This window comes from Salmo salar, chromosome ssa17 (assembly GCF_905237065.1).
Source record: "Salmo salar chromosome ssa17, Ssal_v3.1, whole genome shotgun sequence".
Taxonomy (NCBI): domain Eukaryota; kingdom Metazoa; phylum Chordata; class Actinopteri; order Salmoniformes; family Salmonidae; genus Salmo; species Salmo salar.
The window spans coordinates 71,284,719-71,307,570 of NC_059458.1; the positions used below are offsets into that span (position 1 = coordinate 71,284,719).

The following is a 22,852-nucleotide window of genomic DNA, read 5'->3' on the forward strand; positions in this document are numbered from 1 at the left end:
CGTTTCCCCTGCTCCTACGACGTTACTAAAACCCATTCCCCCTGCTCCTACGACGTTAATAAAACCCATTCCCCCTGCTCCTACGACGTTAATAAAACCCGTTCCCCCTGCTCCTACGACGTTAATAAAACCCATTCCCCCTGCTCCTACGACGTTAAAACCCGTTCCTCCTGCGGCGTTAATAAAACCCGTTCCTCCTGCGACGTTAATAAAACCCGTTCCTCCTACGACGTTAATAAAACCCGTTCCTCCTACGACGTTAATAAAACCCGTTCCCCCTGCTCCTACGACGTTAATAAAACCCGTTCCTCCTGCGACGTTAATAAAACCCGTTCCTCCTGCGACGTTAATAAAACCCGTTCCTCCTACGATGTTAATAAAACCCGTTCCTCCTACGACGTTAATAAAACCCGTTCCTCCTACGACGTTAATAAAACCCGTTCCTCATACGACGTTAATAAAACCCGTTCCCCCTGCTCCTACGACGTTAAGAAAGCCCGTTCCCCCTGCTCCTACGACGTTAATAAAACCCGTTCCTCCTACGACGTTAATAAAACCCGTTCCCCCTGCTCCTACGACGTTAATAAAACCCGTTCCTCCTACGATGTTAATTAAACCCGTTCCTCCTACGACGTTAATAAAACCCGTTCCTCCTACGACGTTAATAAAACCCGTTCCCCTGCTCCTACGACGTTAAGAAAACCCGTTCCCCTGCTCCTACGACTTTAATAAAACCCGTTCCCCCTGCTCCTACGACTTTAATAAAACCGTTCCCCCCTGCTCCTACGACGTTAATAAAACCCGTTCCCCCCGCTCCTACGACGTTAATAAAACCCGTTCCCCTTGCTCCTACGACGTTAAGAAAACCCGTTCCCCTGCTCCTACGACGTTAAGAAAACCCGTTCCCCCTGCTCCTACGACGTTAAGAAAACCCGTTCCCCCCTGCTCCTACGACGTTAATAAAAGCCATTCCCCCTGCTCCTACGACGTTAATAAAATCCGTTCCCCCTGCTCCTACGACGTTAATAAAACCCGTTCCCCCTGCTCCTACGACGTTAATAAAACCCGTTCCCCCTGCTCCTACGACGTTAATAAAACCCGTTCCCCCTGCTCCTACGACGTTAATAAAAGCCGTTCCCCTGCTCCTACGACGTTAATAAAATCCGTTCCCCCTGCTCCTACGACGTTAATAAAACCCGTTCCCCTGCTCCTACGACGTTAATAAAACCCTTTTCCCCCTTCTCCTACGACGTTAATAAAATCCGTTCCTCCTACGACGTTAATAAAACCCGTTCCTCCTACGACGTTAATAAAACCCGTTCCCCCTGCTCCTACGACGTTAATAAAACCCGTTCCTCCTACGACGTTAATAAAACCCGTTCCTCCTACGACGTTAATAAAACCCGTTCCTCCTACGACGTTAATAAAACACGTTCCTCCTACGACGTTAATAAAACCCATTCCTCCTACGACGTTAATAAAACCCGTTCCCCCTGCTCCTACGACGTTAATAAAACCCATTCCTCCTATGACGTTAAGAAAACCCATTCCTCCTATGACGTTAATAAAACCCATTCCCCCTGCTCCTACGACGTTAATAAAACCCGTTCCTCCTACGACGTTAATAAAACCCGTTCCTCCTACGACGTTAATAAAACCCGTTCCCCCTGCTCCTTCGACGTTAATAAAAGCCATTCCCCCTGCTCCTACGACGTTAATAAAACCCGTACCCCCTGCTCCTACGACGTTAATAAAATCCGTTCCCCCTGCTCCCTACGACGTTAATAAAACCCGTTCCCCCCTGCTCCTACGACGTTAATAAAACCCGTTCCCCCTGCTCCTACGACGTTAATAAAACCCTTTTCCCCCTTCTCCTACGACGTTAATAAAATCCGTTCCTCCTACGACGTTAATAAAACCCGTTCCTCCTACGACGTTAATAAAACCCGTTCCCCCCTGCTCCTACGACGTTAATAAAACCCCGTTCCTAAGACGTTAATAAAACCCGTTCCTCCTACGACGTTAATAAAACCCGTTCCTCCTACGACGTTAATAAAACACGTTCCTCCTACGACGTTAATAAAACCCATTCCTCCTACGACGTTAATAAAACCCGTTCCCCCTGCTCCTACGACGTTAATAAAACCCATTCCTCCTATGACGTTAAGAAAACCCATTCCTCCTATGACGTTAATAAAACCCATTCCCCCTGCTCCTACGACGTTAATAAAACCCGTTCCTCCTACGACGTTAATAAAACCCGTTCCCCCTGCTCCTACGACGTTAATAAAACCCGTTCCCCCTGCTCCTACGACGTTAATAAAACCCGTTCCTCCTACGACGTTAATAAAACCCGTTCCCCCTGCTCCTACGACGTTAATAAAACCCGTTCCCCCTGCTCCTACGACGTTAATAAAACCCGTTCCCCCTGCTCCTACGACGTTAATAAAACCCGTTCCCCCTGCTCCTACGACGTTAATAAAACCCGTTCCCCCTGCTCCTACGACGTTAATAAAACCCGTTCCCCCTGCTCCTACGACGTTAATAAAACCCGTTCCTCCTACGACGTTAATAAAACCCGTTCCTCCTACGACGTTAATAAAACCCGTTCCTCCTACGACGTTAATAAAACCCGTTCCTCCTACGACGTTAATAAAACACATTCCCCCTGACTTCCCACGTCTCTCTGCTTCCCTTGTGTAACTGTATTCCCCTAAGGAACAGGTGTCAAAGTCATTCCACGGAGAGCCGAGTGTCTGCAGGTTTTACTCCTCTCTTGTCTTTGATTGATCTGTTAAGGTCACTGATTAGTTAGGAAGCCCTCTCACCTGGTTGTCTAGGTCTTTAATTGGACACAAATTTAAAGGAAAAAACTTAAAGCAGCAGATACTCCCCCATGGAAGGAGTTTGACACCCCTGCCCTAAGGTGTACTGCTGCCACGGTAATTTAAACTAGGAAGCGCCAGGCATTGTTTGTTGTTCTCTCAGCAGGCAGCAGCCGTATGTACCAGTCCTATAGCTGGGGAACATGCCACTGTGTGAAGGCTCACATGTGTTCTGCCACTCAGGCGGATGTGTGTGTTAAGGTTGGAGGCAACATGGATAGAAGGGGTTTCAATATAGAAAAAACACTTAAACTGTAGTACAGTCTTTTATAACCGGACGCAATGGAGTGGTTGAAAGGACGTGCGTTTTTTGATGGGATTTCTTTCTCTCATAGAAATGAATACTTCATAACAAAAGCACGTCAAACAGTCCTGTTTGTTGTTGTTGATGAGTAAACAGTATGTTATTCAAGTGGAGTATGTTGCAGCCATTTGCTGGTTAGTATCTCAGTCCTGAAGGAATGATGGGTTAAGTTCCACACAAAAAACACATCATTATTAGTCTCGCTGATTTGAATATGTGTAATGCCTGTGTAAGCTTTAAGCAAACCAGCACAGTACTTCCTGACCAGTAGCAGTATAAATATTAGGCTAATCCACTTCAGTGTAGTCTAATCATGCTGTGAATGGTAACCAATGAGGAAGAAAAAAGGACATTGACGTATGACATACGCCACCAGACAAAACGGGTTCACAGTCTGCATGTCCGTCCGTGTGTCTGCTCTTCAATGAAATCATAGACTTCGCCATCCCTTTGTGCTTTTCAACGATTCTTGCCCTCCGGAGTCAAAAACTCTCAGAACAGCCAATCAATCACGAGCCACACCATTCCAGTCCAGACACAGGCTCAACCCTGAGGCAGACATTTCAATCAAACCCAGAGTCATCCATCTTGAGCTCCACGGTCCACAGTGGCGGATTTGTGATTTGTCAAAGAGTCCCCCTCACAGAAGCCCTCCTTTTAAAATATACGCTTAAGAAAGTGTAAAATGGCCGCCCTTTCTTCACTTCCGTTAAGAAGTCGGTGGAATAGCAGCAGGTGTTTGCTTTTTTCATAACGCCGTTACCGGTCACATTGCTTTTATGTGACATGAAGAACAAACGGTGGTTGATTTCTAGACAGTTATTTGAAGGCTCCTCTGAACAGAAATATAGAATGGACCACCAAGCCTGTGGATTGTTATCCCATCTCATATGTTGCATCCAATTATACACTCCTGTTATTTATCCTCCTACTATAACTGAATGGACCACGATTACTGTTGTCATAGTTATCAGTATCTTATTATCTTGATGATGGCAGTCTGATGATATAATGGCAGTCTGAAGCGGTAGCCAGGTTATATCTCTGTCTTTGTTTGTCTGCCCTATCAATATAACCAGGCTTTAATGTGAGTTGGCATGAAGTCCTTTCTTTCTAGCTAACAGTGGGGTTTAATGTAACGCGTGATGACTGCTCTCCCGCTGTCTCCCTCAAGCCCATCTTCTCTCCCTGCCAGCGTAAAATCTACCTATGCTCCAGTTAAACTGTCTTCATTTGATGCTCGGCTGGCCTGAAAATGACTTCCGTTAAGCTTAAACAACCACCACCCCTCTCCCACTCTTCTCTCTTTCTCTCCTTCCCTCTCTTCCTTAGAAAAAGTGCCGTCTCCAGCAAATGTCCCATTTGCACAAACATGTACTTCAAATGCTGTTGCGTTTTACATACAGCCTACTGGGCCCTGCTGATAATGGACCACAATTTAATTTCCCAGGTATTAGAGGAGACTTGCTGGGTTTTGAATTGATTGGACTTGTAGGTGGCATTTGAAAAACAGCGTTCCATTTTTTTCCATTTAAAAAAAAAAGATTCCACCAGGGAGCAAGAGAAATCCATGGAGTGAATCCACTTCCATGTCTTTAGTTTGGAGTCAGATAAACAGGGGAAGAATCCACATCCATGTCTTTAGTTTGGAGTCAGGTAAACAGGGGAAGAATCCACCTCCATGTCTTTAGTTTGGAGTCAGGTAAACAGGGGAAGAATCCACATCCATGTCTTTAGTTTGGAGTCAGGTAAACAGGGGAAGAATCCACCTCCATGTCTTTAGTTTGGAGTCAGGTAAACAGGGGAAGAATCCACCTCCATGTCTTTAGTTTGGAGTCAGGTAAACAGGGGAAGAATCCACCTCCATGTCTTTAGTTTGGAGTCAGGTAAACAGGGGAAGAATCCACCTCCATGTCTTTAGTTTGGAGTCAGGTAAACAGGGGAAGAATCCACTTCCATGTCTTTAGTTTGGAGTCAGGTAAACAGGGGAAGAATCCACCTCCATGTCTTTAGTTTGGAGTCAGGTAAACAGGGGAAGAATCCACCTCCATGTCTTTAGTTTGGAGTCAGGTAAACAGGGGAAGAATCCACCTCCATGTCTTTAGTTTGGAGTCAGGTAAACAGGGGAAGAATCCACCTCCATGTCTTTAGTTTGGAGTCAGGTAAACAGGGGAAGAATCCACCTCCATGTCTTTAGTTTGGAGTCAGGTAAACAGGGGAAGAATCCACCTCCATGTCTTTAGTTTGGAGTCAGGTAAACAGGGGAAGAATCCACCTCCATGTCTTTAGTTTGGAGTCAGGTAAACAGGGGAAGAATCCACCTCCATGTCTTTAGTTTGGAGTCAGGTAAACAGGGGAAGAATCCACTTCCATGTCTTTAGTTTGGAGTCAGGTAAACAGGGGAAGAATCCACCTCCATGTCTTTAGTTTGGAGTCAGGTAAACAGGGGAAGAATCCACATCCATGTCTTTAGTTTGGAGTCAGGTAAACAGGGGAAGAATCCAGCTCCATGTCTTTAGTTTGGAGTCAGATAAACAGGGGAAGAATCCACCTCCATGTCTTTAGTTTGGAGTCAGGTAAACAGGGGAAGAATCCACCTCCATGTCTTTAGTTTGGAGTCAGGTAAACAGGGGAAGAATCCACCTCCATGTCTTTAGTTTGGAGTCAGGTAAACAGGGGAAGAATCCACCTCCATGTCTTTAGTTTGGAGTCAGGTAAACAGGGGAAGAATCCACCTCCATGTCTTTAGTTTGGAGTCAGATAAACAGGGGAAGAATCCAGCTCCATGTCTTTAGTTTGGAGTCAGGTAAACAGGGGAAGAATCCACCTCCATGTCTTTAGTTTGGAGTCAGGTAAACAGGGGAAGAATCCACTTCCATGTCTTTAGTTTGGAGTCAGATAAACAGGGGAAGAATCCAGCTCCATGTCTTTAGTTTGGAGTCAGATAAACAGGGGAAGAATCCAGCTCCATGTCTTTAGTTTGGAGTCAGATAAACGGGGGAAGAATCCAGCTCCATGTCTTTAGTTTGGAGTCAGATAAACAGGGGAAGAAGACTACTACTACATGGTTTATTACGAGAGGCAAATCTGCTCGGCTTGCATCCAATTGAATATAGTCTGTCTTGTGACAGACAGACTGTCACAATAAATGGAAAGGGATATGCTAGATTTGGTTCTATGCTAGAGTTAGTTCTGTGTTCCCAGATGAGAATATATGTTTCTTTCAGAAACCTCTTCAACTGTATATTCCTTAACCGTGTGAGCTATGGTGGAGCATATGTAACATCTGGAGTTAGGATTAGTCAGTCATGTTAGTAGTGTGTCTTTGGTTTTAACTGTCAGTCATGTTAGCAGTGTGTCTTTGGTTTTAACTGTCAGTCATGTTAGCAGTGTGTCCTTGGTTTTAGCTGTCAGTCATGTTAGCAGTGTGTCCTTGGTTTTAGCGGTCAGTCATGTTAGCAGTGTGTCCTTGGTTTTAGCGGTCAGTCATGTTAGCAGTGTGTCCTTGGTTTTAGCGGTCAGTCATGTTAGCAGTGTGTCCTTGGTTTTAGCGGTCAGTCATGTTAGCAGTGTGTCCTTGGTTTTAGCGGTCAGTCATGTTAGCAGTGTGTCCTTGGTTTTAGCGGTCAGTCATGTTAGCAGTGTGTCCTTGGTTTTAGCGGTCAGTCATGTTAGCAGTGTGTCCTTGGTTTTAGCGGTCAGTCATGTTAGCAGTGTGTCCTTGGTTTTAGCGGTCAGTCATGTTAGCAGTGTGTCCTTGGTTTTAGCGGTCAGTCATGTTAGCAGTGTGTCTTTGGTTTTAACTGTCAGTCATGTTAGCAGTGTGTCCTTGGTTTTAGCTGTCAGTCATGTTAGCAGTGTGTCCTTGGTTTTAGCGGTCAGTCATGTTAGCAGTGTGTCCTTGGTTTTAGCGGTCAGTCATGTTAGCAGTGTGTCCTTGGCTTAGCGGTCAGTCAGTCTGTCTCATTCCCCTGCCACTGGAGGTGCTGCTCTTTCTGCTAACCTGCCTCTCTTTATCTGGGGGACTCACAAGGGCTTTATGTGTTGGAGTCCGAAAGTGTGTGTCAGCGCTATTAGGCAGCTGACATCCAATCAAAGGATATGAATCCCTGCTGTGTGTGTGTGTGTGTGTGTGTGTGTGTGTGTGTGTGTGTGTGTGTGTGTGTGTGTGCGCGCGCCACATTCTCTCTCTGGGAGTGCCTGATGACTAGCCATTACTTACTGCCCACTCTGCCCTGGTCCATCCAGACATCCAGCCTGTGATGCCCACACGCGGTGCCAATGTGTCAGCGCCAGTATTTGGTCAGACAGAGGTCAGACCTAATTGGCAGGACCTGTGGCTGGCACGGGCTGTGGCGGGCGCGATTGCCTCACCCCAGCAGCTAATTGGCATGGCTGGCTGCCAGAAGCGGGCAGCTGATCTATGGCTGGCCTGGATTGATGGATGAATGCAGGTGTCAGGAAAGCTGCTTTCTGACAGAGAGCTTGTAAAGTCAATTTACAGCCTCGGAAGCAGCGGGCGGCTGCGGTGCGGGTGATGTTGAAGTATTTTTGAAACGCTAGTTATTGTAAAAGTTTCTGAAGCTGAGATGGAATCAGAATCAGCCTTGCTCAAGAGGGATCTGGAAACAGATGGTGTATGAATATTTTTCCTCACCTTTTTGTTTTGTTATACGTTGTCTTTTTTTGGCGTTTTACATTAGAAGAATGTAAAATTCTCTTGGCAGCGTAATGGCACAGAGTAACAGCGTGGTTAATAAACTGCTCTGATAATTGCTGCAAGCCCCATGAAACATTGCCCGCCGCTCCTTAATTGTCTAGCTATTGAGTGTCCGAAAGTTAGGGAGGCGAGCAGGAGTGAGAAGTCTAGTGGGCCAGATGGGTCACTGTTGTGTGTGTGTGTGTGTTGCGCAGTGAACTCCCTCGTACACCCAGGCGACCAGCGTTCGCTCCGCACTCTCTGGGCTTGTTTGTTAACTTGTTTTTTCCTTCTCGCTTCTCCCTCATGGTTTAACTGCAGGATAAATCATATTAATGAGTCTGTTTGGAAGTGAACAGTTGGCCTAGCTAATGACAGTAGATCTTTTTAAGGGGAGAGAGGGAGAGAGTTATGTGGAGGTTGCAGGGTGTATACCAGAGGTATTGGAACCATATGGAGAGGGTGAGGAAGTGCTGAGGTATTGAGTGATGGATGGGAGAAGAATGGACAGATGTAGAAGGGAGGGAAACCAGAGGTGAATAAGTAACGTGGATGAACACACAGCAAGCGAGTAAGAAGAAAGTGGAGGTCTATTGAAGCGGCCGGGCAGCCAGTGGAGGTCTATTTTAGCAGTCAGTCAGCCAGCGGAGGTCTATTTTAGCAGTCAGTCAACCAGCGGAGGTCTATTGTAGCAGTCAGTCAGCCAGCGGAGGTCTATTGTAGCAGTCAGTCAGCCAGCGACGTCTATTGTAGCGGTCAGTCAGCCAGCGGAGGTCTATTGAAGCGGCCGGGCAGCCAGTGGAGGTCTATTTTAGCAGTCAGTCAACCAGTGGAGGTCTATTGTAGCGTCCAGCCAGCCAGCGGAGGTCTATTGTAGCGTCCAGCCAGCCAGCGGAGTTCTATTGTAGCGTCCAGCCAGCCAGCGGAGGTCTATTGTAGCGTCCAGCCAGCCAGCGGAGGTCTATTGTAGCAGTCAGCCAGCCAGCGAGGTCTATTGTAGCAGTCAGCCAGCCAGCGAGGTCTATTGTAGCGTCCAGCTAGCCAGCGGAGGTCTGTTGTAGCAGTCAGCCAGCCAGCGAGGTCTGTTGTAGCAGTCAGCCAGCCAGCGGAGGTCTATTGTAGCAGTCAGTCAGCCAGCGGAGGTCTATTGTAGCGGTCAGCCAGTCAGCGGAGGTCTATTGTAGCGGTCAGCCAGCCAGCGGAGGTCTATTGTAGCAGTCAGCCAGCCAGCGGAGGTCTATTGTAGCAGTCAGTCAGCCAGCGGAGGTCTGTTGTAGCAGTCAGTCCAGCCAGCGGAGGTCTATTGTAGCAGTCAGTCAGCCAGCGGAGGTCTGTTGTAGCAGTCAGCCAGCCAGCGGAGGTCTATTGTAGCGGTCGTCCAGCCAGCGAGGTCTGTTGTAGCAGTCGTCCAGCCAGCGAGGTCTATTGTAGCAGTCAGTCAGCCAGCGGAGGTCTATTGTAGCAGTCAGCCAGCCAGCGGAGGTCTATTGTAGCGGTCAGTCAGCCAGTGGAGGTCTATTGTAGCGTCCAGCCAGCCAGCGGAGGTCTATTGTAGCGGTCAGCCAGCCAGCGGAGGTCTGTTGTAGCGGTCAGTCAGCCAGCGGAGGTCTGTTGTAGCGTCCAGCCAGCCAGCGGAGGTCTATTGTAGCGTCCAGCCAGCCAGCGACGTCTATTGTAGCGTCCAGCCAGCCAGCGGAGGTCTATTGTAGCGGCCAGTCAGCCAGCGGAGGTCTATTGTAGCGGTCAGTCAGCCAGCGGAGGTCTATTGTAGCGTCCAGTCAGCCAGCGGAGGTCTATTGTAGCGGTCAGTCAGCCAGCGAGGTCTGTTGTAGCGGTCAGTCAGCCAGCGAGGTCTATTGTAGCGGCCAGTAAGCCAGCGAGGTCTATTGTAGCGGTCAGTCAGCCAGCGGAGGTCTATTGTAGCGTCCAGTCAGCCAGCGAGGTCTGTTGTAGCAGTCGGCCAGCCAGCGAGGTCTGTTGTAGCAGTCGTCCAGCCAGCGAGGTCTATTGTAGCGGTCGGCCAGCCAGCGGAGGTCTATTGTAGCAGTCAGCCAGCCAGCGAGGTCTGTTGTAGCGGTCCAGCCAGCCAGCGGAGGTCTATTGTAGCGTCCAGCCAGCCAGCGGAGGTCTATTGTAGCGTCCAGCCAGCCAGCGGAGGTCTATTGTAGCGTCCAGCCAGCCAGCGGAGGTCTGTTGTAGCGTCCAGCCAGCCAGCGGAGGTCTATTGTAGCGTCCAGCCAGCCAGCGGAGGTCTATTGTAGCGTCCAGCCAGCCAGCGGAGGTCTATTGTAGCGTCCAGCCAGCCAGCGGAGGTCTATTGTAGCGTCCAGCCAGCCAGCGGAGGTCTGTTGTAGCGTCCAGCCAGCCAGAGGAGGTCTATTGTAGCAGTCAGCCAGCCAGCGAGGTCTATTGTAGCGTCCAGCTAGCCAGTGGAGGTCTATTGTAGCAGTCAGTCAGCCAGCGAGGTCTGTTGTAGCAGTCAGCCAGCCAGCGGAAGTCTATTGTAGCGGTCAGCCAGTCAGCGGAGGTCTATTGTAGCGGTCAGCCAGCCAGCGGAGGTCTATTGTAGCAGTCAGTCAGCCAGCGGAGGTCTATTGTAGCAGTCAGTCAGCCAGCGGAGGTCTATTGTAGCGGTCAGTCAGCCAGCGGAGGTCTATTGTAGCGGTCAGTCAGCCAGCGGAGGTCTATTGTAGCTGTCGTCCAGCCAGCGAGGTCTATTGTAGCAGTCGTCCAGCCAGCGAGGTCTATTGTAGCAGTCAGTCCAGCCAGCGGAGGTCTATTGTAGCAGTCAGTCAGCCAGCGGAGGTCTATTGTAGCAGTCAGTCAGCCAGCGGAGGTCTATTGTAGCAGTCAGTCAGCCAGCGACGTCTATTGTAGCGGTCAGTCAGCCAGCGGAGGTCTATTGAAGCGGCCGGGCAGCCAGCGGAGGTCTATTTTAGCAGTCAGTCAGCCAGCGGAGGTCTATTGTAGCGTCCAGCCAGCCAGCGGAGGTCTATTGTAGCGTCCAGCCAGCCAGCGGAGGTCTATTGTAGCGTCCAGCCAGCCAGCGGAGGTCTATTGTAGCGTCCAGCCAGCCAGCGGAGGTCTATTGTAGCAGTCAGCCAGCCAGCGAGGTCTATTGTAGCAGTCAGCCAGCCAGCGAGGTCTATTGTAGCAGTCAGCCAGCCAGCGAGGTCTATTGTAGCGTCCAGCTAGCCAGCGGAGGTCTATTGTAGCAGTCAGCCAGCCAGCGAGGTCTGTTGTAGCGGTCAGCCAGCCAGCGGAGGTCTATTGTAGCGGTCAGCCAGCCAGCGGAGGTCTATTGTAGCGGTCAGTCAGCCAGCGGAGGTCTATTGTAGCAGTCAGTCAGCCAGCGGAGGTCTATTGAAGCAGTCAGTCAGCCAGCGGAGGTCTATTGTAGCAGTCAGTCAGCCAGCGACGTCTATTGTAGCGGTCAGTCAGCCAGCGACGTCTATTGTAGCGGTCAGCCAGCCAGCGGAGGTCTATTGTAGCGGCCGGGCAGCCAGCGGAGGTCTATTTTAGCAGTCAGTCAGCCAGCGGAGGTCTGTTGTAGCGTCCAGCCAGCCAGCGGAGGTCTATTGTAGCGTCCAGCCAGCCAGCGGAGGTCTATTGTAGCGTCCAGCCAGCCAGCGGAGGTCTATTGTAGCGTCCAGCCAGCCAGCGGAGGTCTATTGTAGCAGTCAGCCAGCCAGCGAGGTCTATTGTGGCAGTCAGCCAGCCAGCGAGGTCTATTGCAGCAGTCAGCCAGCCAGCGAGGTCTATTGTAGCGTCCAGCTAGCCAGCGGAGGTCTATTGTAGCAGTCAGCCAGCCAGCGAGGTCTGTTGTAGCGGTCAGCCAGCCAGCGGAGGTCTATTGTAGCGGTCAGCCAGCCAGCGGAGGTCTATTGTAGCGGTCAGTCAGCCAGCGGAGGTCTATTGTAGCAGTCAGTCAGCCAGCGGAGGTCTATTGTAGCAGTCAGTCAGCCAGCGGAGGTCTATTGTAGCGGTCAGTCAGCCAGCGGAGGTCTGTTGTAGCAGTCAGTCAGCCAGCGGAGGTCTATTGTAGCAGTCGGTCAGCCAGCGAGGTCTATTGTAGCGTCCAGCCAGCCAGCGGAGGTCTATTGTAGCAGTCAGTCAGCCAGCGGAGGTCTGTTGTAGCGTCCAGCCAGCCAGCGGAGGTCTATTGTAGCGTCCAGCCAGCCAGCGAGGTCTGTTGTAGCGTCCAGCCAGCCAGCGGAGGTCTATTGTAGCGGTCAGTCAGCCAGCGGAGGTCTATTGTAGCGTCCAGTCAGCCAGCGGACGTCTATTGTAGCGGTCAGTCAGCCAGCGGAGGTCTATTGTAGCGTCCAGTCAGCCAGCGAGGTCTATTGTAGCGGTCAGTCAGCCAGCGAGGTCTATTGTAGCGGTCAGTCAGCCAGCGAGGTCTATTGTAGCGGTCAGTAAGCCAGCGAGGTCTATTGTAGCGGTCAGTCAGCCAGCGGAGGTCTATTGTAGCGTCCAGTCAGCCAGCGAGGTCTATTGTAGCAGTCGTCCAGCCAGCGAGGTCTATTGTAGCAGTCGTCCAGCCAGCGAGGTCTATTGTAGCGGTCAGTAAGCCAGCGAGGTCTATTGTAGCGGTCAGTCAGCCAGCGGAGGTCTATTGTAGCGTCCAGTCAGCCAGCGAGGTCTATTGTAGCAGTCGTCCAGCCAGCGAGGTCTATTGTAGCAGTCGTCCAGCCAGCGAGGTCTATTGTAGCGGTCGGCCAGCCAGCGGAGGTCTATTGTAGCAGTCAGCCAGCCAGCGAGGTCTATTGTAGCGTCCAGCCAGCCAGCGGAGGTCTATTGTAGCGTCCAGCCAGCCAGCGGAGGTCTATTGTAGCGTCCAGCCAGCCAGCGGAGGTCTATTGTAGCGTCCAGCCAGCCAGCGGAGGTCTATTGTAGCGTCCAGCCAGCCAGCGGAGGTCTATTGTAGCGTCCAGCCAGCCAGCGGAGGTCTATTGTAGCGTCCAGCCAGCCAGCGGAGGTCTATTGTAGTGTCCAGCCAGCCAGCGGAGGTCTGTTGTAGCAGTCAGCCAGCCAGCGAGGTCTATTGTAGCGTCCAGCTAGCCAGCGGAGGTCTATTGTAGCAGTCAGCCAGCCAGCGAGGTCTATTGTAGCGGTCAGCCAGCCAGCGAGGTCTATTGTAGCGTCCAGCCAGCCAGCGGAGGTCTATTGTAGCGGTCAGCCAGCCAGCGGAGGTCTGTTGTAGCGGTCAGCCAGCCAGCGGAGGTCTATTGTAGCGGTCAGCCAGCCAGCGGAGGTCTATTGTAGCAGTCAGTCAGCCAGCGGAGGTCTATTGTAGCAGTCAGTCAGCCAGCGGAGGTCTATTGAAGCAGTCAGTCAGCCAGCGGAGGTCTATTGTAGCAGTCAGTCAGCCAGCGGAGGTCTATTGTAGCAGTCAGTCAGCCAGCGGAGGTCTATTGTAGCAGTCGGTCAGCCAGCGAGGTCTATTGTAGCAGTCAGCCAGCCAGCGAGGTCTATTGTAGCGTCCAGCTAGCCAGCGGAGGTCTATTGTAGCAGTCAGCCAGCCAGCGAGGTCTGTTGTAGCGGTCAGCCAGCCAGCGGAGGTCTATTGTAGCGGTCAGCCAGCCAGCGGAGGTCTGTTGTAGCGGTCAGTCAGCCAGCGGAGGTCTGTTGTAGCGGTCAGTCAGCCAGCGGAGGTCTATTGAAGCAGTCAGTCAGCCAGCGGAGGTCTATTGTAGCAGTCGGTCAGCCAGCGGAGGTCTATTGTAGCGTCCAGCCAGCCAGCGGAGGTCTATTGTAGCGTCCAGCCAGCCAGCGACGTCTATTGTAGCGTCCAGCCAGCCAGCGGAGGTCTATTGTAGCGGTCAGTCAGCCAGCGGAGGTCTATTGTAGCGTCCAGTCAGCCAGCGACGTCTATTGTAGCGGTCAGTCAGCCAGCGGAGGTCTATTGTAGCGTCCAGTCAGCCAGCGAGGTCTATTGTAGCGGTCAGTCAGCCAGCGAGGTCTATTGTAGCGGTCAGTAAGCCAGCGAGGTCTATTGTAGCGGTCAGTCAGCCAGCGGAGGTCTATTGTAGCGTCCAGTCAGCCAGCGAGGTCTATTGTAGCAGTCGTCCAGCCAGCGAGGTCTATTGTAGCAGTCGTCCAGCCAGCGAGGTCTATTGTAGCGGTCGGCCAGCCAGCGGAGGTCTATTGTAGCAGTCAGCCAGCCAGCGAGGTCTATTGTAGCGTCCAGCCAGCCAGCGGAGGTCTATTGTAGCGTCCAGCCAGCCAGCGGAGGTCTGTTGTAGCGTCCAGCCAGCCAGCGGAGGTCTGTTGTAGCGTCCAGCCAGCCAGCGGAGGTCTGTTGTAGCGTCCAGCCAGCCAGCGGAGGTCTGTTGTAGCGTCCAGTCAGCCAGCGGAGGTCTATTGTAGCGTCCAGCCAGCCAGCGGAGGTCTATTGTAGCGTCCAGCCAGCCAGCGGAGGTCTATTGTAGCAGTCAGCCAGCCAGCGAGGTCTGTTGTAGCGTCCAGCTAGCCAGTGGAGGTCTATTGTAGCGGTCAGTCAGCCAGCGAGGTCTGTTGTAGCGGTCAGCCAGCCAGCGGAGGTCTATTGTAGCGGTCAGCCAGTCAGCGGAGGTCTATTGTAGCGGTCAGCCAGCCAGCGGAGGTGTATTGTAGCGGTCAGTCAGCCAGCGGAGGTCTATTGTAGCGGTCAGTCAGCCAGCGGAGGTCTATTGTAGCGGTCAGTCAGCCAGCGGAGGTCTATTGTAGCTGTCGTCCAGCCAGCGAGGTCTATTGTAGCAGTCGTCCAGCCAGCGAGGTCTATTGTAGCAGTCAGTCAGCCAGCGGAGGTCTATTGTAGCGGTCAGTCAGCCAGCGGAGGTCTATTGTAGCGTCCAGTCAGCCAGCGGAGGTCTATTGTAGCGTCCAGTCAGCCAGCGGAGGTCTATTGTAGCGTCCAGTCAGCCAGCGAGGTCTATTGTAGCGGTCAGTCAGCCAGCGGAGGTCTATTGTAGCGGTCAGTCAGCCAGCGGAGGTCTATTGTAGCGTCCAGTCAGCCAGCGACGTCTATTGTAGCGGTCAGTCAGCCAGCGGAGGTCTATTGTAGCGTCCAGTCAGCCAGCGAGGTCTATTGTAGCGGTCAGTCAGCCAGCGAGGTCTATTGTAGCGGTCAGTCAGCCAGCGAGGTCTATTGTAGCGGTCAGTCAGCCAGCGGAGGTCTATTGTAGCGTCCAGTCAGCCAGCGAGGTCTATTGTAGCGTCCAGTCAGCCAGCGAGGTCTATTGTAGCGGTCAGTCAGCCAGCGGAGGTCTATTGTAGCGGTCAGTCAGCCAGCGGAGGTCTATTGTAGCAGTCGGTTAGCCAGCGAGGTCTATTGTAGCGGTCAGCCAGCCAGCGGAGGTCTATTGTAGCAGTCGTCCAGCCAGCGAGGTCTATTGTAGCAGTCGTCCAGCCAGCGAGGTCTATTGTAGCAGTCAGTCAGCCAGCGGAGGTCTATTGTAGCAGTCAGCCAGCCAGCGGAGGTCTATTGTAGCGGTCAGTCAGCCAGCGGAGGTCTATTGTAGCGTCCAGCCAGCCAGCGGAGGTCTATTGTAGCGTCCAGCCAGCCAGCGGAGGTCTATTGTAGCAGTCAGTCAGCCAGCGGAGGTCTATTGTAGCGGTCAGTCAGCCAGCGGAGGTCTATTGTAGCGGTCAGCCAGCCAGCGGAGGTCTATTGTAGCGGTCAGCCAGCCAGCGGAGGTCTATTGTAGCGTCCAGCCAGCCAGCGGAGGTCTATTGTAGCGTCCAGCCAGCCAGCGGACGTCTATTGTAGCGTCCAGCCAGCCAGCGGACGTCTATTGTAGCGGCCAGTCAGCCAGCGGAGGTCTATTGTAGCGTCCAGTCAGCCAGCGACGTCTATTGTAGCGGTCAGTCAGCCAGCGGAGGTCTATTGTAGCGTCCAGTCAGCCAGCGAGGTCTATTGTAGCAGTCGTCCAGCCAGCGAGGTCTATTGTAGCAGTCGTCCAGCCAGCGAGGTCTATTGTAGCGGTCGGCCAGCCAGCGGAGGTCTATTGTAGCGGTCGGCCAGCCAGCGAGGTCTATTGTAGCGGTCGGCCAGCCAGCGGAGGTCTATTGTAGCGGTCGGCCAGCCAGCGGAGGTCTATTGTAGCGGTCAGTCAGCCAGCGGAGGTCTATTGTAGCGTCCAGCCAGCCAGCGACGTCTATTGTAGCGTCCAGCCAGCCAGCGGAGGTCTATTGTAGCGGTCAGTCAGCCAGCGGAGGTCTATTGTAGCGTCCAGTCAGCCAGCGACGTCTATTGTAGCGGTCAGTCAGCCAGCGGAGGTCTATTGTAGCGTCCAGTCAGCCAGCGAGGTCTATTGTAGCGGTCAGTCAGCCAGCGAGGTCTATTGTAGCGGTCAGTCAGCCAGCGAGGTCTATTGTAGCGGTCAGTCAGCCAGCGGAGGTCTATTGTAGCGTCCAGTCAGCCAGCGAGGTCTATTGTAGCAGTCGTCCAGCCAGCGAGGTCTATTGTAGCAGTCGTCCAGCCAGCGAGGTCTATTGTAGCGGTCGGCCAGCCAGCGGAGGTCTATTGTAGCGGTCGGCCAGCCAGCGAGGTCTATTGTAGCGGTCGGCCAGCCAGCGGAGGTCTATTGCAGCGGTCGGCCAGCCAGCGAGGTCTATTGTAGCGGTCGGCCAGCCAGCGGAGGTCTGTTGCAGCAGTCGGTCAGCCAGCGGAGGTCTATTGTAGCAGTCGGCCAGCCAGCGGAGGTCTATTGTAGCAGTCGGCCAGCCATCGAGGTCTATTGTAGCAGTCGGCCAGCCAGCGGAGGTCTATTGCAGCAGTCGGCCAGCCAGCGGAGGTCTATTGCAGCAGTCGGCCAGCCAGCGGAGGTCTATTGTAGCAGTCGGCCAGCCATCGAGGTCTATTGTAGCAGTCGGCCAGCCAGCGGAGGTCTATTGCAGCAGTCGGCCAGCCAGCGGAGGTCTATTGTAGCAGCTGGCCAGCCGCTGCGTCGGCAGCACCAGCGTGAGGTCCCAATGGCACCAGCACATCCTGAGGGCATCCATCTCTTTTGGCATTTGCTTATCTCTTTCTCTCTTTTTTTTCTTTCTCTGTCAACCCCTTCCATTGTCTTCCCTCACTGCATCACTTTGACCCTCTCCGGATTTTTTCCCCCCTCTTTCCTTCTGTTGTTCCCAGTCCCCCTGGGGAATCTCTCCTCTGAAGGCAGTAAGCCTGTTCCTTCACGTCACACAGTGTGTCCTCTAAGCTCAGGTCAAGGCCTGCGTCCCAAATGGCACCCTATTCCCTACATTTTGCACTAGGGCTCAGGTCCAAAGTAGTGTACTTTTTCATGGATGAGCTGCCATTTCAGACGCAACCGGGGAGTTTTCTGCCTCCCCACCAGTCTGTATCCCTCGTGTCTTTTTCTCCCCGTTGTTGTGGATGGCTCCATGTAGCTCTGGCCCTAGTTTGGTCTGTGTGTGGTTGTTGTCCACACTTCAGGACCATGGAGGTAATGAACGACCAGGGCCTCCTCAGACACTAGCGCCTGCTGAAAGTGACAGATGGGTGGGATCCTCCTGAAGTCCCCCCCCCCCCAACATTTCACAAGCCCCAGGGGAGCCGAGATGAAGGCAACTCAAACGCAGGATTATCAATCAGTCAGGATTATCAATCAGTCGGTTTACAACACGAGCGGCTGATCAGCTAATGAATCAATGTAATATTGATCATTTTACCAAGCATGAGCAGTTCAGTGATATTCCTTAAATGAATTGAGTTATGTTCCTAACTAGCCTAGACGTTTTAGTGGCATGTTTTAGTTATGGTGTTCATTAGGAATAAGGCATCTTGCTGAAAAGCACCCTAAAGTAGTCCTCTATCAATACCAAGGTATATATTTCTCTTTTAAAAATGTCTTTATTTTTACTATTTTCTGCATTGTAGAATAATAGTGAAGACATCAACACTATCAAATAACACATCATGTAGTAACCAAAAAAAGTGTTAAACAAATCCAAATATATTTTACTACTTCAAAGTAGCCACCCTTTGCCTTGACAGCTTTGTCTTAACTAATATTCTCCAATGTAGAAAATAGTAAAAATAAAGAAAAACCGTTGAAAGAGTAAGTGTGTCCAAACTTTTGACTGGTACTGTATATCAAACACATTCCATTTGCTCCGTTGCTATCTTTTATTATGATCCGTTTTCCCCTCCGCAACCTCCTGTGGTCTGTATTGATCTTAATGTCACATAGTGAGACACTAGGGGCAGCAGGGTGTAGGTGAGAGACCCGTCAGTGATTTAAGGACAGCTGCTGTAGACCAGGCCTAATGTGAGCTCTACTCACAGCTAGTGACTGTTCATTTTTATTCACTGTCCTTAAACAAGCACACACACAAAAGCACAAACGCCCTCTGTCCTGCCCAGGTCTGCCCTTTGACCTCCAGAGGCATCCTTATCTATTACTCACTGCTCCAGACACACACACGGTGGGACAGACACTTAGGCCTGTGGGTCTCAGCCACACCTCGATGACGTTCAAGTGTGTGTGCGTGCGGCATCCGTGGCGTGCTTGCATATGTCGGGAAAGTTGAATGAATTAAATGTAACTCTCCTTTGTGTGTGTGGGGTGAGGGGCAAAGGGAGTTTCCGTTGATTACCGGCCATCGTATATCTGCCATCATTATAGGTGTCCTATAGAACCTGTCCTAGAGAGAGTAATAGCTGGTGATGAACTTCACCGCTCCTCTGTAGAACTCTGCCTCTTAAGTCTAATTAGCAAGGTGGTGGAATGACTTTAGTGGGGAGAGCCAATGGACTCCTAACAGAAGGGCTGCTCTCTCCTGATGTTTAAGAGCCACTCTTAGTGTAATATGTTGCTGTAATGCTGCCAGTAAGAGAGACATCGTATCCTCTGCCATCATTTTGATTTGATCTGTGGATGATACCATTAAAGATAGTGGTGGGTGATGTGGTGTATTGTGTTTAGGAGGTGGTTTGTGTGGGTGGGTGTATGCATATCTGTGCATGGTGAATGAAGTGTGTGTGTGGTAGTGAAGTTGTTTGCCGGCACTGCTCGTTTGTTATTGATTGACTAGTCTTCAAATATTCACCTCGTCCAAATTTGACAACTCAAATTCACCTCTCTTTCTGCCATGTTCATCCATATTCATTGACCTGCACTGGACACCCTCTTTTTCTCTCTCCCTTAATCTCTCTCTGTCCCTCTCCTCCCTCCATCTCTCACTTCCCACACACCACCTCTGTTCCTCAGCCAATTGACACCAGCCAGCGGTCACATTGGCCTGACCCCTGACCCTTTGCCTGCTGGAGCGGACAGGGTACCGCATCAGAATTAGTTTGTCACCGGGCCCTGTCAAGCAGCTCCGTGATGTATGGGCCCCACCGTGCAACTCTGACCTGTGTGTTGTACCGGTCATTTAGATGGGCTGCCTAAGTGAGAGAGCATTGATTATGATGTAGTGAGGGATGGGGCCAGTCATAGACAGGGTCAGTAGTGAGGGATGGGGCCAGTCATAGACAGGCTCAGTAGTGAGGGATGGGGCCAGTCATAGACAGGCTCAGTAGTGAGGGATGGGGCCAGTCATAGACAGGCTCAGTAGTGAGGGATGGGGCCAGTCATAGACGGGCTCAGCAGTGGTCAAAGACTGAGAGAAGGTTGTGGAAGAAGTGGTTCCAATTTAGTGTGCTTTGTTTGCAATGCCATCATATACAAGGATGTCATCAAAGCCATGTGTTAATTAGTTCTGTAATTGTAACTAAACCGAGTGAGTTATCTTTCAGGGTGTGCAAAAGTTGGGAGAGCGTATGAATCCTGACTAGAAATTGTGTGTACATGCTTATGAGGTAATGCAGTTCTCCATCATCACGTTCCCTAACGCTCTAAGCTCTCTCAATGCGGCAGTTATTTTTATTCCCACTCTTTACCTTCCTTTAGAAGTCTTTAAAGAGTGAGGGAGTTGGAATGAAAGTCGGCTCCTGACACAGCACATTGTGCCTGTGCCACACACACACACACACACACACACACACACACACACACACACACACACACACACACACACTGTTTTGCCCCCTTCACACAGCAGCCAAACTGCAGCACTCTGCTAATTAAAAAAACATGGCTGCCTCTTATTTATTCGCCGGCAGCTAATTGATATTCAGCGAGACATTCAGCTCCCTAAACGATGTGTTTAATCTGACGATAGGGTCTCTAAGGCCTGCTCTGTCAGCCAGATGCAGACAGTATGGAGACGTTATGAGAAAAGTTTGTGTAACTACAGCACCTTTGGTGTAATGTCCAAGGTAGGTTTCCCAAACGCATCGTACCACTAAGATCACCTTTCGTCCATTTAGTTTAGTTGTAATTAAGATGATCTTAGTGCTACGATGCTTTTGGGAAACCAGCCCTGGACATGGTCCAAACATGAGAGGATATGTCTATTTTAGTGCCTCTTGGTCTTTACTTTTCTCTCTTTATTTCTTTCTCTCTCTCTTGCTCTCTTTGTTCTCACAACTTCCCCTCTTTCTCTGTTCCTCTTGAGGGCCACATGTCAGAGGAACTGTGGCCAGCCTGACGGCTCACTATGAGGGCCACATGTCAGAGGAGCGTTGGCCAGCCTGATGGCTCACTATGAGGGCCACATGTCAGAGGAACTGTGGCCAGCCTGACGGCTCACTATGAGGGCCACATGTCAGAGGAACTGTGGCCAGCCTGACGGCTCACTATGAGGGCCACATGTCAGAGGAACTGTGGCCAGCCTGACGGCTCACTATGAGGGCCACATGTCAGAGGAACTGTGGCCAGCCTGATGGCTCACTATGAGGGCCACATGTCAGAGGAGCGTTGGCCAGCCTGACGGCTCACTGTGATAAATCACCTTTTATCCACCCGTTTCATTCTCCCTCTCTCTTCCCTTTTTTGAGTTCGCTTCCATTTTCTTTTTTTCTCCACTTCACCCCCCTCCCCCCTACAGCCTTTTCATTAGGGAACAAAAGTGTATCGGTGGTCATGGAAGTCTGTCCCATTGTTTGGGCTTTGGTATGATTAGATTATCTTTAGGGCCACTGAATGGGGTTAATCAGTGGGAAGTAATCCTGACAGCGTGCAGTGTGTGTGTGTTGTCTGAATTAGGCCATATGAACTACTGTAGTCCAAAGAGAAACTCTTAACACCTGCTACACAATCAGACACACAGAGAAGAAAAACAAAGTCCCTGGACACATTTCTGTCGCTGCTTCCCTTTTTTAATGTCCCTTTAGTTTCCTTTTACTACGCATTTCTCTCTACTCACTCTGTGAGTACAGCTGCTCTGCCGGGTGTGTGTGCTGTGTGTGTGTTTGGGATCAGTGTGTGTGTGTTGACGTGTCTGAGCCATGTTTGTGTCTGGGCGTGTGTGTTTCTTTTGTCTTTCTCCATCTGTAATCATGGTGATACAAAGTCCTACCCGCCCCTCTCAGAGATGTTCTGTTTCAAGCTTGATTGAGCTGTGGAAGGGAGACAGTTTTTTGGCACACAGGGTCACCGTTTGGGCTGCCCAGTACACTATTAGATTTCATGGAGCGCGTCTTCTAACAGTCACGCATAGCACAGCTCAGTCACTCAATTTAGTTCAGTTAGTCTGTATGTCTTTCAAGTCAGTTAGTCAGTCGCGTCTGCTAGTCTGTCAGTAAAGTCACTCAGTAAAGTCACTCTGTATTTTAGTCAGTCAGAATAGGTCCCCTATAGGCTATTGAGACTGTGGCTTCACTATTATATGCAGTGGAATTCTGACTGACCCTGAGCCTCACAACGGCCCTCAGTAGAATAGTAGCTGTTACCTTTACAACGGCCCTCAGTAGAATAGTAGCCGTCGCCTTCACAACGGCCCTCAGTAGAATAGTAGCTGTTACCTTCACAACGGCCCTCAGTAGAATAGTAGCTGTCGCCTTCACAACGGCCCTCAGTAGAATAGTAGCTGTTACCTTTACAACGGCCCTCAGTAGAATAGTAGCTGTCGCCTTCACAACGGCCCTCAGTAGAATAGTAGCTGTTACCTTCACAACGGCCCTCAGTAGAATAGTAGCTGTCACCTTCACAACGGCCCTCAGTAGAATAGTAGCTGTTACCTTCACAACAGCCCTCAGTAGAATAGTAGCTGTCGCCTTCACAACGGCCCTCAGTAGAATAGTAGCTGTCACCTTCACAACGGCCCTCAGTAGAATAGTAGCTGTCACCTTCACAACGGCCCTCAGTAGAATAGTAGCTGTCGCCTTCACAACGGCCCTCAGTAGAATAGTAGCTGTCACCTTCACAACGGCCCTCAGTAGAATAGTAGCTGTCGCCTTCACAACGGCCCTCAGTAGAATAGTAGCTGTTACCTTCACAACGGCCCTCAGTAGAATAGTAGCTGTCACCTTCACAACAGGACTCAATAGGTACAGTGGTTATATTGGCTTTGACTTGACCTAAGGGCTGGTGATGGTTACAGTGGAGAATTGTGAAGGAGGAATGTGTGTGTGTGTGTGTGTGTGTGTGTGTGTGTGTGTGTTATTTTGAATGTGGATTTGAATGCGTATATAGATGTAGGATCTTAATTTAATCACTCTTTTGTTGCTGAGAATTTGCAGGAAATGCAGATGAGTTTCGTGATTTCCATAAATTAAAGATGCTCTATGCAGACATTGCTCCACCATTTCCTGGTTGCTATAATTCTCATAGACTGAACTTAGGCGTACTATGTGACAAAACAAGCAAGTATACTATAGAGCTCTCAAACTCAACTCTGGAAGTCAGTTCCATTGCATTTTTTAATTGTTTCCCTCTGATCAGGGACTGATTTTAGACCTGGGACACCAGTAGTGTGAAATTAATGACCAGATAGAATAGAAAACCAGCAGGCTCCAAACCTCGTAGGGTAAGTGTTGAATACCCCTGGTGTAGACAGGAAAAGTTAGTTATTGCAGCTTTAACTGAAAACCAACGCTAACACACGGTTATATTAACAGTATTGCACTTTTCATGTAGCCAACTT

General features: G+C 50.8%; 1 protein-coding gene across 8 annotated transcripts in view; it reads left to right on the top strand.

Annotated features, from left to right (window-relative positions):
* Nucleotides 1-22,852, top strand: part of LOC106576543 (MICOS complex subunit MIC19) — a 162,107-nt gene that overhangs the window by 66,435 nt on the left and 72,820 nt on the right. The window lies entirely within an intron of this gene.